This window comes from Rhinopithecus bieti, unplaced genomic scaffold (genome assembly GCF_001698545.2).
Source record: "Rhinopithecus bieti isolate Rb0 unplaced genomic scaffold, ASM169854v2 scaffold_42189, whole genome shotgun sequence".
In the NCBI taxonomy this organism is placed as follows: Eukaryota; Metazoa; Chordata; class Mammalia; order Primates; family Cercopithecidae; genus Rhinopithecus; species Rhinopithecus bieti.
Genome location: NW_016817007.1, coordinates 1 through 13006, shown reverse-complemented (window position 1 = coordinate 13006; position 13006 = coordinate 1).

Below are 13006 nucleotides of genomic sequence, written 5' to 3'. Positions count from 1 at the left end.
TTTCTTAATTTTTTTTTTTTTGTTTTTTTTTTTTTTTTTTTTTTTGAGACAAAGTCTCATTCTGTCACCCAGGTTGGAGTGCAGTGGTGTGATCTCAGCTCACTGCAAGCTCCGCCTCCCAGGTTCATGCCATTCTCCTACCTCAGCCTCCCGTGTAGCTGGGACTACAGGCGCCCATCACCACCCCAGCTAATTTTTTATTTTTATTTTTAGTAGAGATGGAGTTTCACCATGTTAGCCAGGATAGTCTCAATCTCCTGACCTCATGATCCACCCACCTTGGCCTCCCAAAGGGCTGGGATTACAGGCGTGAGCCACTGCACCCAGCCTAAATAGTCAATCTTTATTTGTAAAACAAGTATCTATGAAACAATGCTCCAGTATGACATTAAAAGGGCATGCCACCCACCTTTTAACTTTATTTCTGAATTTAAATATTCTGTCCGTCTGATGTTAAATTTGCTGTTTTGGTTTTCAAATACTCTTAAGACAGTTTTCATCTGTTCCTAATTTTCTCTTTTAAAATAAAATTGGTTTTCCTAATCTATCTATTTTCTCTTCTTTAAGCTATTGACAGGAAGAAACAAAAGTTGAGCCATTCTTACATCTATTTTTTTTTTTTTTTTAGTAAAGACAGATTTTGCCATGTTGGCCAGGCTGGTCTCCAACTGCTGCCCTCAGGTGATCTGCCTGCCTTGGCCTCCCAAAGTGCTAGGATTCCAGGCATAAGCCACTGCGCCCAGCCTTTTAAAAATTTTTTATTATTTTTTGTTTATTTATTATTTATTTATTTTTTGAGATGGTCTCCTTCTGTTGCTCAGGCTGGATGGAGTACAGTGGTGCCATCACGTGGCTCACTGCAGCCTCCACCTCCCAGGCTCAAGAGATCCTCTGACCTCAGCCTCTTAAGTAGCTGGGACAACACATGTGCACCAACACAAGTGGCTTATTTTTTGTAGAGACTCGGGTCTCCCTATGATGCCCAACCAGGTCCAGAATTCCTGTGCTCAAGCGCTCCACCAGTCTTGGCCTCCCAACGTGCTATGATTACAGGTCTTATGTTCTTAAAATTTTTTTTCGACATGGTATAGGATAGTCTAGTAACTTGACATATTGTTTTCAACAGGCTAGTGCTTATGATTTGTAAAATAACTCTTCAGAAATGAGTTCAATTTTACCATGAATTGGGACACTTTCCATTTCTTTCTATTCTATAGAACAGTTTACTTGTCATGAGCTCTGTCTTTTGAAAACTTGAAAGTCTGCAATAATAAAACCAGCTGCACCTGGTGCATGGGATAGGCATGGAATTGAGGAGACAGCTCAAACTACGGTCAGTCCTCTGTATCCTCGGGTTCTGGATCCTTGGATTTAACCGACTGTGCATCAAAATATTTGGAAAAGTAAAACAATAAAAAACAAAAATTTAGAAATACTTTATAACAGGTATTTACAAAGCATTTATGTTGTATTAGGTATTATAGTAATCTAGAAATGATTTAAAGTCTACGAAAGGATGTGCATAGGTTATTCGCAAATACTATGCCATATTATATCAGGGACTTGAGCATCGGTGAATTTTGGTATCTCTGGGGTCCTGGAACCAATATCCTGAGGTTACTAAGGGAAGACTCTATTCAATTTCTTCTCTGGTTATTAGTCCACTCTCTAATATATTTTTGTTGTTGTTTTGTCATTTTGTTTTTGCCTCTTCAAGTCAATGTCGGAAACTTAGTTGTTCTAGACTACTCATTAGCTCAAAGCTACCAGTAAGCAGACTACCACTGCAATCTAAGCAACCGATTTTTTCCCCATCAGATTGGCAAAAATTAAGATAAGCATCTATCGATGTTGAAGCTGTAGGGAGTTTTCCTGACATGTTAATTATGACAGCCCTTTTTGCTAGGCACCTAGACGACTCATCAAAATGAAATAAAATACCCATGCACTTGAAGAAGTTATCTGGTTATTTCCTTATCTGGGTGCTGGTTATGTGAGGTCTACAGTTGATGAAAACTTATTAAGCTTTATATTTATAATAGGTACAATTTTCTGTATGTGTAGTATAGTTCAATAGTTTTTAAAATGTCTTTTGCCACAGTCCGCAGCTGTGTATAATGCTATTCGCTTAACAGTGGAAAACATGGCAATGACCTGAATCCCACTGGCTCCTGAGATCCTACCACCTTAAGCTAAACAAATGAAATAACTCCCACTGTCAGTTAAACTGGCGGTTGGTGCTGTTTTTTTTTTCCAGGGAGGGATTCTGGGAGACGGAGGAGGAGACGTCAGCATTTAGACCCTGGCATTTCCAATGGGCTGCGGTCTGCTCTCAACCTCACTGGAGCAGCCCCCGCCCTCCCAGAGTCCCTTAGTCAAGGTTACCTGATGGTGGAATCAGCTGACCAGGCGCCATGGGAAAAAGAAATTCCCGGGCCCTGGCTTCCTGGCCCTATGAGGAGGCACCAGGGGTGAAGCGAGGGGGCGTCTGCTGGAGCGGGAATGAGGGGGCGCCAGTGGCTCCGGCAAAGCGGGGGAGGTTGTCTGCCCTGGCCCCTCGGCAAACACAGTGTGTGTGGGCGTGAGGGCTGCTGGTCTGGTAGAGAAAGGTCCACCGCCATCCCCTCCCCAGACGGGGTGGGGGGTGGATAAGACAGAGCAGTTACCCGGCTTCCCTGGCGGAAGGAAGGACCCCCACCTCCCTGGGCAGGAAGTGGGGCTTGTCTGGAGCTGGGAGGCCTGTCAGGTCTTCCCCAGCCAGAGAGGACCTCCCAAGGGCACCACCTTCCCCAGTCCCTGCTGTGGGACTTGGACACGTGCTTAGAATCAGTCTCACTCTTCCACACTGTTAGGAAGCCCCTCTGCTCTTTCCAGACCCAGAAAGTAGTAGTGTTGGGGTTGAGACTTATCCATCCATCCATCCAATCCATGCATCCATACGTTCTAAGTGCCTAGTCTATACCATGAAGTGTGCTAGGCACTGGGAGGACTTGAGCTGCTGAGGGAAGGGGGAATCAGAGGTTTGAATTGGCAGTCATAGTTAAGGCTCCAGGGGCAGAGACCTAACTGCACTTTGCATGTAGTGCTAAAGATGCCATCAACTTTAAAGGCGGATAGCAGGAGCTGGCTGGCAGAAGTACAGTTTGTGTGTAGCAGGACAAGTTGCAGACAAAACTCAGACACCGAGTTAAAGAAGGAAGATGGGTTTATTTGGCCGGGGGCATTGGTAAGACTCCTGTCAAAAGAGCTGAGTTCCCCGAGTGAGCCATTCCTGCCCTTTTTAATAAAGGGCTCATAACTCTAAGGAGGTGCATGTGAGAGGGATGTGATTGAGCAAGCAGGGGGTACGTGACTGGGGGTTGCATGCTCCGGTAATTAGATCAGAACAAAACAGGATAGGGATTTTCACAGTGCATTTCTATACAATGTTTATAATCTATAGCTAACATAACCGATGAAGTCAGGGGTTGACCTTTAACTACCAGGCCCAGGGTGCGGTGCCAGGCTGTCTGCCTGTGGCTTTCATTTCTGCCTTTTAGTTTTTACTTCTTCTTTCTTTGGAGGCAGAAACTGGGTATAAGACAATATGAGGGGTGGTCTCCTTCCTTATTCCCCCCTTTTGAGACTCTCACTCATTTTATTAGTGGGAGTTCTCACTTTCATTTTCACTACCTATGTCTTCTTACAAGACAGATCGATAGTGATTCATGTAGTACACTTGTGCTGAAGCATTTTGGTGAACTAAGGTAGCGATGAAGCTTTTATCATTTGAAGAAGTACAGGTAGCAAACAAGGGAGCAGTAGGCAGGTTCCTATTATTATTGTAACTCCTATTATAAGAGTTTTAAATCCTCCTAGCACGGGGAACCATTTTCTAAACATGGCCCCGGGATCAAATCCATGCCACACTTGCACGGGCACAGGTGCCAGTTTTGTCATATCTCTATGTCTTCAACTAGTTGCGCTTGATCATCTATGTGTAGACAGCAATTAGTAAGGTTAAATTTCCCACAGACCCCTCCTTCATATGCTAGCAAGTAGTCAAGAGCCAATCTATTTTGATAGATAGCATTTCTCATCTGAGTTTCTTGCTGGGCCAGAATAGTCAAAGCTCTGCTGGTTTTATTAGTGATTATTTCTAAGTCAGCTTGTAACTGTATGATTTGGTTGATCATATAAATGGGGGTCTGGTATCCCCATGAGCCGTCTTGTGCCCAAGTAGCAGACCCATAATATTGTATGATTGTCTCAGGGGGCCATTCATCATCTTTCCAATTTCCTATAGCTATGCTTCTCTTTTCACGGGAAGCATAGACAGGGAAACCCAGGAGTTCATCTGTTTTTATGGACAGTAGGAAGAAAGATGGTTTAATAGTGCCAATAACACAACTACCTGCCCACTGGTCAGGTAATTTGGCATAAGCTCTATGCCCACATAAATCCAGTGGGGCTGTCCAGTCTTGGTGGGACTCCTGGTGGTTTCCACCAATTGCACTTTGGGAATTTGCTAAATGGATTCCCTCTCTGATTCCGAACTCCCCAAGTGACTGTTTTTTTGTGTTACCATTATACGTTTCTGTCCCAGACAACTAAGTCATCCTATGGGGTGAGTGAATTATTTTCCTTCCTCTAACTATGCCTATTGGTACAATAATTGAGGCTTTTAGGACCAGAATTATCAAGGTGATCTTTTGAGCCCAAGAATTCATCAAGGAAACTGGGGTCTGTAGGTATAATTCTCTGACTTCCCATGGCCATTGATCTCCCATTACAGTTCCCTCCACATACATAACAATGAAGTGACCATTGAGAGACTGGGCTACATGTTTGGCTAATTGCAAAAACAAATTTCTTGTTTTTCCTGGAATTTCTGTAACTCGTACACATAAGGAACCAGCAAAACCTCCACATTTCGGTCATTTCTGTGAAATCCGACCTGAAGATCCTCAAAAGGAGCTGCTCCTAAGCTTGTATGCGGTTGGGAACAGTGCGGCCCTTGTGTTGCATTGTGCTGTAGGCAAGTAGTGCACCCTTGTGCTACTGCTTTGGCAAGGACTGGCAAGTGTGAGATTAGAAGTAGCTGGTCACAATTTTTCTTTTTTTTTCTTTTTTTTTTTTTTGAGACGGAGTCTCGCTCTGTCACCCCGGCCTGGAGTGCAGTGGCCGATCCTCAGCTCACTGCAAGCTCCCATCTCCCGGGTTCCATGCCATTCTCCTGCCTCAGCCTCCCGGGTAGCTGGGACGAAGGCGCCGCCACATCACCCGGCTAGTTTTTTGTAGTTTTTAGTAGAGACCAGGTTTCAACATGTTAGCCGGATGGTCTTGATCTCCCTGACACTCGTGATCCGCCCGTCTCAGGCCTCCCAAAGTGCTGGGATTACAGGCTTGAGCCACCGCGCCTGGCCGGCCTAACAATTTTTCAAGTGACTCTTGACCTAGATGAGTGGTTTTGGGCATGGCCAATATGATTGTGGCTCCCAGCAACTGCGGCACAGCTACTCTCCCATCTGGCAGTCTGATCCATCCTCCTTTTATTACTTGTCCCTCTTCTGTGTGGAAGAAGTCTTTTTCTTCCTTAGAATAGGTAGGTACCAGGTCAGGTGTTTGAGGGAGTAAGGGGCTACTACTGATGCCCAGTAAGGGGTAGATGCTGCTTTTCAAGCTTCTGAATCAGCTCAAGAGTTTCCTAAAGCCACTGAAGTGGAGGCTTGCTGGTGTCCCCTGCAGTGCATGACTGCCACCTTCTGAGGTTTCCACACTGTCTCTATTAATTATAGAATTTCTTGTTGATATTTTATGTTATTTCCCCCAGAGTTTAACAGACCCTTTTCCCTATATAATGTTCCAAGCACTTGGAGGGTTAGAAAGGCATATCGGGAGTCAGTGTAGATGTTTACAGTCTTACCTTCACTGAATTCTAGAGCCCAGTTAAAACAATGAGCTCAGCCTTCTGGGCTGAAGTGCCTGTGGCAACGGTTTGGCTTCAACTACAGCATCCAAAGTTACCACCGCATATCCTGCACATCTTTCTCCTTGTGGGTTAATGAAGCTGCTCCTGTCCACACATAATTCCCACTCTACTGATGCCCATGACTGGACCCGAAGGTCAGGTCTGCTAGAATAGACTGAGTCCAACACCTCTACACAGTTATGCTCAACTGGGTCTTTGATACTGGAAGCAGGCTGGCGGGATTTAGGTGTTACAGACTTCAATAGTTATGCGGGGATTTCCACATAGCAAGCTTTGGTACTTGGTTAATGTAGCATTTGTTAGCCAATGATGTCCTTTTGTATTCATCAAAGTTACCACAGCATGGGGGGCCTTTATATTCAGGTTTTGCCCAAGGGTTAGTTTATCTGCTTCTTGTACTAACAGGGCCGTTGCTGCCAGGGCCCTTAGACATGCTGGCCAGCCTTTGGAAACCCCATCTAGTTGTTTTCAGAGATAGGTCACTGGCCTTGGCCAGGGCCCCACAGTCTGGGTTAAAACTCCAACTGCCAGTTTTTCTCTTTCTGACACATAGAGCGTAAAGGGTTTTATCAAATCTGGTAGTTCTAGGGCTAGGGCTGACATAAGTTTTTCCTTTAACTTACAAAAGGCTTGCTGTTGTAGAGGCCCCCATTCAAAAGGCTCCCAGTCGCCCTGCTTTGTAAACCTGTATAGGGTCCAGCCCCACAGGGTCAGTGGGTTTTTCTCCCTGTGTGCAGAGATGAGAGATTGTAGAAATAAAGACACACAAGACAAAGAGATAAAAAAAAAACAGCTAGGCCTGGGGGACCACTACCACCAAGACATGGAGACTGGTAGTGGCCCTGAACGTGAGGCTGCACTGATATTTATTGCATACAAGAAAAGGGGCAGGGTAAGGAGTGAGAGCCATCTCCAGTGATAGGTAAAGTCACGTGGGTCATGTGTCCACTGGACAGGGGGCCCTTCCCTGTCTGGCAGCTGAGGCAGAGAGAAAGAGAGAGAGACAGCTTATGCCATTATTTCTGCATATCAGAGACTTTTAGTACTTTCACCAGTTTGCTACTGTTATCTAAAAGGCAGAGCCAGGTGTACAGGATGGAACATGAAGGTGGACTAGGAGCGTGACCACTGAAGCACAGCATCATAGGGAGATGGTTAGGCCTCTGGATAACTGCGCATGGGCCTGACTGATGTCAGGTCCTCCACAAGAGGTGGAGGAGTAGAGTCTTCTCTGAACTCCTTCAGGGAAAGGGAGACTCCCTTTCCCCTTCTGCTAAGTAGTGGGTGTTTTTCCTTGACACTGATGCTACCGCTAGACCATGGTCCGCTTGGCAACAGGCATCTTCCCAGACACTGGTATTACTGCTAGACCAAGGAGCCCTCTGGTGGCCCTGCCCAGGTGTAACAGAAGGCTCACACTTGTATCTTCTGGTCACTTCTCACTACGTCCCCTCAGCTCCTATCTCTGTTTGGCCTGGTTTTTGCTAGGTTATAATTATAGAGCAAGGATTATTATAATATTGGAAAAAATAGTAATTGTTACAAACTAATGATTAATGATATTCATACATAATCATATCTATTATCTGTATTTTATATGACTATTCTTATTTTATATATTTTATTATACTGGAACAGCTTGTGCCCTTGGTCTCTTGCCTCAGCACCTGGGTGGCTTGCCGCCCACAACGCTGTACAAAGGTTTGGCTAGTACTGCGAAGTTAGGAATCCATAATCTGCAAAACCCCACAGCTCCTAGGAATTCCCTTACTTGCTTTCTGGTTTTTGGTTCCGGTAGGCTGCAGATGACCTGCCTTCTTTCTGACCCCAGGCTGCACTCTCCTTTCTGAATAGTGAATCCCAGGTAGTGTACCTGCTGTCTGCAGATCTGAGATTTCTTCTTGGACACCTTATACCCACAGTCCTCCAGGTGCCAAAGCAAGGCATCAGTCCCTTTTGTGCACCCGACTGCCATGGAGTGTCCCAGCAGCAGGTCGTCCAAGTACAGAAGCAAGACACAGCCTAGGTCTTTAGCAGGAAACTTTTGCAGGTCTCGAGCCAGGGCCTCCCTGAAGATAGTAGGGGAGTTCTTGAAACCTTGGGGAAGCCGGGTCCAAGTGTACTGAGTAGTGACACCTGACTTCGGATCTTCCCACTGAAAGGCAAACTGCTTCTGGCTCTCAGGAGCTATTCTGATGATAAAGAAGGCACCTTTTAAGTCCAGACAGGTAAACCAGCTGTCCTCAGCCAGCAGTAGCCCTAACAGTGTGTAAGGGTTAGGAACTCTTGGGTGCAGAGTCACTGTAGCTTGGTTGACCAAGCACAAGTCTTGCACTGTCTGGTAGTCCTTGGTCCCTGGCTTAGGGACAAGCAGGAGGGGGGTGTTCCATGGAGACTGGCAAGGAACTGTAATTCCATAGGCTTTCAAGCACCTTAGATGAACCTGGATTCCTCTGAGAGCTTCTCTGGGAACTGGATACTGCTTTTGTCTAATTTGGTTGGGTCCCAGGCTTAACTTCTATGAGTACGGGGGCTTGGTTGACCACCAGTCCTGGAGGATTATCCTTTGCCTGTACTCAGAGCCATTGCTTAGCTAGAGCTGGTTTTATCTCTTGGTCTGGCACAGTTAGAAAAAGTCTCCATTCTTCTTCCTGGGGGACTGTAAGGGCCATGATAACTCCTGTTCCTTTAGCTGTAAAGAGCCCTGTTTTGTAAAGGAGATGGTGGCTCTCAGCTTGCTAAGCAAGTCTCTTCTGAGCAAGGGCAAGGGACAAGCCAGGCAGGTACAAGAACTGGTGAACTATCTCATGTCCCCGCACTGAGCAGGTCCATGGTAGACAGAAAGCCTGCTTAGTGGAAACTCCTGTTGCTCTGATTATATCAATGGTTTTCTTGGATAAGGGGGTGACCGGGCTGGTCACTACTGAATGTTCAGCACCAGTATCGACCAAAAACTTAATGTCCTTGCCCCCAACTGTAATCCTGAATGCGGGCTCCTTGTGGGCACTTCGGCCCGGTCCCCTTCAGTCCAATAACCCTTCAGCCAGATTCAACAAAGCTCCATCATCTTTATCTAAGGTCTCTTGTTGCAAACCACCTTGCTTTTCCTTCAACTGGGGACACTTATCTTTCCGCTGTCCTATTTCCTTACGATAGGAGCACTGGTTACGTTGCAAGTGTGGGCGATTAGAGTGGGTATTCTTCCTGCAACCCCCCTTTCCCTCTCCTTTCAGGGGAATTTCCTTAATGGCCATGGCCAGTAAGTCAGCGTTTTGCCTAGCCTGGCGTTCACCTTCCTTACAGCTTTCTCTGTGGCTTGTTGCATCTCTATTCACAAGTACTTGAGTGGCTATTTCCAGTAACTGTGAGGTATTCATACCCACAAACCCAGCCTGTTTCTGCAATTTTCTCCTGATATCTTCCATGCTTTGACTAACTAAGTTCATGTTAATCATGCGCTGATTTTCAGGGCTATCTGCATAAAAAGGAGTGCACATATGGTAAGCCTCACACAGTCTTTCATAGAATTGTGCCGGATTCTCCTCTATTCCTTGGATGACCTCAGAGACCTTATTTACATTTGTAGCCTTTTGAGCCCCTTTCTTTAGACCTTCTATTAATGCCTCATTGTACCATCTTAGCCTCTCCATGTCTGGTCCCCGTTTGGGTCCCATTGGGTGTCTGGTCCTGGCAGTTGAATTCTTATATATTCTTGGGGGTTTTGGTAATCAGCTGGGATGTGCTCCTGTAGCCACTTAGTTACCGCCTGGAGCACCCTTTGCCTTTCATCTGTATTAAAGAGGTACGTGAGCAGCTGGTGGCAATCAGCCCAAGTAGGATTATGAGTCTATATAATTGTTTGGAGCAAGTCAATTAAAGCTTGAGGCTTTTCAGTGTAAGATGGAGTATTATTTTTCCAATTGAGGAGGTCAGCAGAGGTGAAAGGTTGATACACAAAGTCACACCTTTCCACCATGTGTCCATCCTCATCTACCCCAGTATATCACTGCTCTCTCAGGGATATTTGGATTCCAGTCTTGGGCCATAAGCGAGCTGCCAAGGGAGGAGTTTCTCCCGCACCTTCACTTTCTCTCTTTTCTACTCTGGGTGGTCTAGGGGTGTGGTTATCTGGTGGAGGTGGAGGTGCTGTGGGCTCAGGGGTGGGGAGTTCTTCCTCCTGATAAGGAGAGGGTATTGCTTGTACCAATTCCTGCCGTGATTCTTCTGGTGTTGGGTCGGACAGGACTTTTGGTGCTGACTTCCCTCGGTGGGTGGACCGAGAACCTTCCTTAACTAACTGTCCCTTTGCTACTAGTACTGCTGCTGCCTGTCCTCTTAAAACTAGCTGTAACCATGAATCTAAATATGGGAACTGATATAGGTACCTTGGCTTACAGGTTACCCTGTGCCATACCTTTGAGACAAGGGACCTGTCCAGGCTTCCTTCTGATGGCCAACCCACCTCTAATGCTGGCCAGACTATCTCACACAAAGTTCTAAGTTTTCCTCGTGTCATGGTGACTCCATAGTCTCCCTTAAATCCCTTTTGAAATTTTCAACATAGTTCCTAGTGGGGTGGGCTTACTTTGTGCCTGACCCATGTTTCCTCAAGACAAAACACCACACTCACACCACACACACACACACTACAAAACAAAGAATGGGTAAAAAGGCACACATACACTTTTACAGTTTATACCAAACCAGAATCAAAACCAAAATCAGAGTATCAAGAAATCTAAGCCAGGTCAAAACCAAAACCAAAGTATCAAGCAATCCAAGTCAAGTCAAAAACAAAAACCAAAGTGCAGGTACACCGTGGGTGATCAGGCCATGCTTCCTCTCAAATGGAGTAGGCAAGTTCCTAAGACCAATCCTGTCAAGCAATTCAAACCAAGTCAAAACCAAAACCAAAGTGCCGATGAAGGCATGCCATGGGTGATCAGGCCATGCTTCCACTCAAATGGACTGGGCAAGTTTCAAAGACTAGTCTTACCAAGTTTTAGATGTCCATACTCCACGTGCCCCTTCCTTCCCATTGTTCAGCCACTGCATTGATCCTCCACGGGGACCTGCCACACACTGCTCTGGCGAGGTGTCCCATGGGGGCAAGTGCCTACCCGGGAGTGCTCTCAGGATCCACATCGCTGGGTCTGGTCGGTGTCCCCCGCAGGGATGTTCCACAGGGAAGGCTTAAGCCTCCTAAGGAGCTGCCTTGACCATCCGCCAATCACCTTGATTCCTGGTCAGGGAACCAAGAAATGTAGCAGGACAAGCTGCAGACAAAAATCCTCAGACACTGAGTTAAAGAAGGAAGGGGTTTCTTTGGCCAGGGGCATTGGCAAGACTACTGTCTGAAGAACCGAGTTCCCCGAGTGAGCAATTCCTGTCCCTTTTAAGGGCTCACAACTCTAAAGGGGTGCATGTGAGAGGGTTGTGATTGATTGAGCAAGCAGGGGGTACGTGACTGAGGCTGCATGCACTGGTAATTAGATCGGAACAAAACAGGATAGGGATTTTCATAGTGCATTACTATACAATGTATGTAATCTATAGATAACATAACCGTTTAGGTCAGGGGTCGATCTTTAACTACCAGGCCCAGGGTGCAGTGCCAGGCTGTGTGCCTGTGGATTTCATTTCTGCCTTTTAGTTTTTACTTCTTCTTTCTTTGGAGGCAGAAATTGGGCATAAGATGATATGAGGGGTGGTTTCCTCCCTTATGTGTGCCAGGAGTTGGGAGGCAAGGGTGGAGGCGTGTGTCTTCAGACAGGGAACGGCATGTGCAGAGACTTCAGGTGAGAGAGAGCATGGCTCCCCAGGAATGAATGCATTTGCCATATCTGGGAGAGTACCACCTGGAGGTTAGGGAAAGATGAGGCTGAACAAGTAAAGACCAAATCTTCCTGGCTCTTGGATCACCACAATCAAGATAATGAACATATCCACCCGCCCCCCAAAATTTCCTTGTATGAGGGGCTATTTTAGGAAGTATGATCAAGAAGGGCCGGCCTGCCAGGGTGCAATGGCTCATGCCTATAATCCCAGCACTTTGGGGAGGCTGAGTTGTGTGGATGACCTGAGATCAGGAGTTCGAGGTCAAGATGACCTATGTGGTGAAACCCTGTTTCTACTAAAAATACAAAAACGCCAGGCGTGATGGCACATGCCTGTAGTCCCAGCCACTTGGGAGGCTGAGACAGGGGAATTGCTTGAACCCAGGAGGCGGAGGTTGCAGTGAGTCAAGATTGTACCATTGCACTCCAGCCTGGGTGACAGAGTGAGACTCCATCTTTATAAATAAATAAATAAATAAATAAATAAATAAATAAATAAATAAGACTGGTCTGATGAGGTGTGACTTGAGTAGAGAATGGAATGAAATAAAGGATAGCAAGCCACATGGAGAGTGCAGCAGGCATGGAGGCGGGAGCAAGGCTGGTGTCCCCGAGCAGCAGCAGGGAAGCCGGAGTGGCTGCACTTGTGTGGGTATGCAGAAGAGGGGAAAGAGGTCACTCGTCTCTGTGAGGCCCAGGACTTTGTTTTATCCCCTGCTGTACCCCCAGCACATAGAATGGGAACTAGCACAGAGAAGGTGCTTGATTGATGTTTGCTGAGCAGATGAGTGCCTGGAGTAGACCTCAGAGCAGGGTTTGGTGGCAGGGTGGGTCAGGAGAGAGTTCACTCAACAGCCTGGTGATAGGGGAGAACAAGTGGCCAGAGGGTATCCATCTATGATGGGGACCGGGATCCCTGCTGGGCAGCAGTGTGAAAGACACACAGATCCTGGCCACACCTCAGCCTTCCCTCCAGCCTGATTACCTGCCTCCCTCCCTTGCAGAGGTTCTGGTTCTGTGGTGATCTGGACTGTCCCGACTGGGTCCTGGCTGAGATCAGCACGCTGGCCAAGATGGTTGAGTGCACAGGGTCTACTCTGGGTGGAGGAGGGGCGCTGGGACTGGGGATTGTGGGTGTAGATGATGGTGCGGTTTCTCTGGGGTTGGGACCTCAGTGCTCTCAGCCTGTGCTACCATG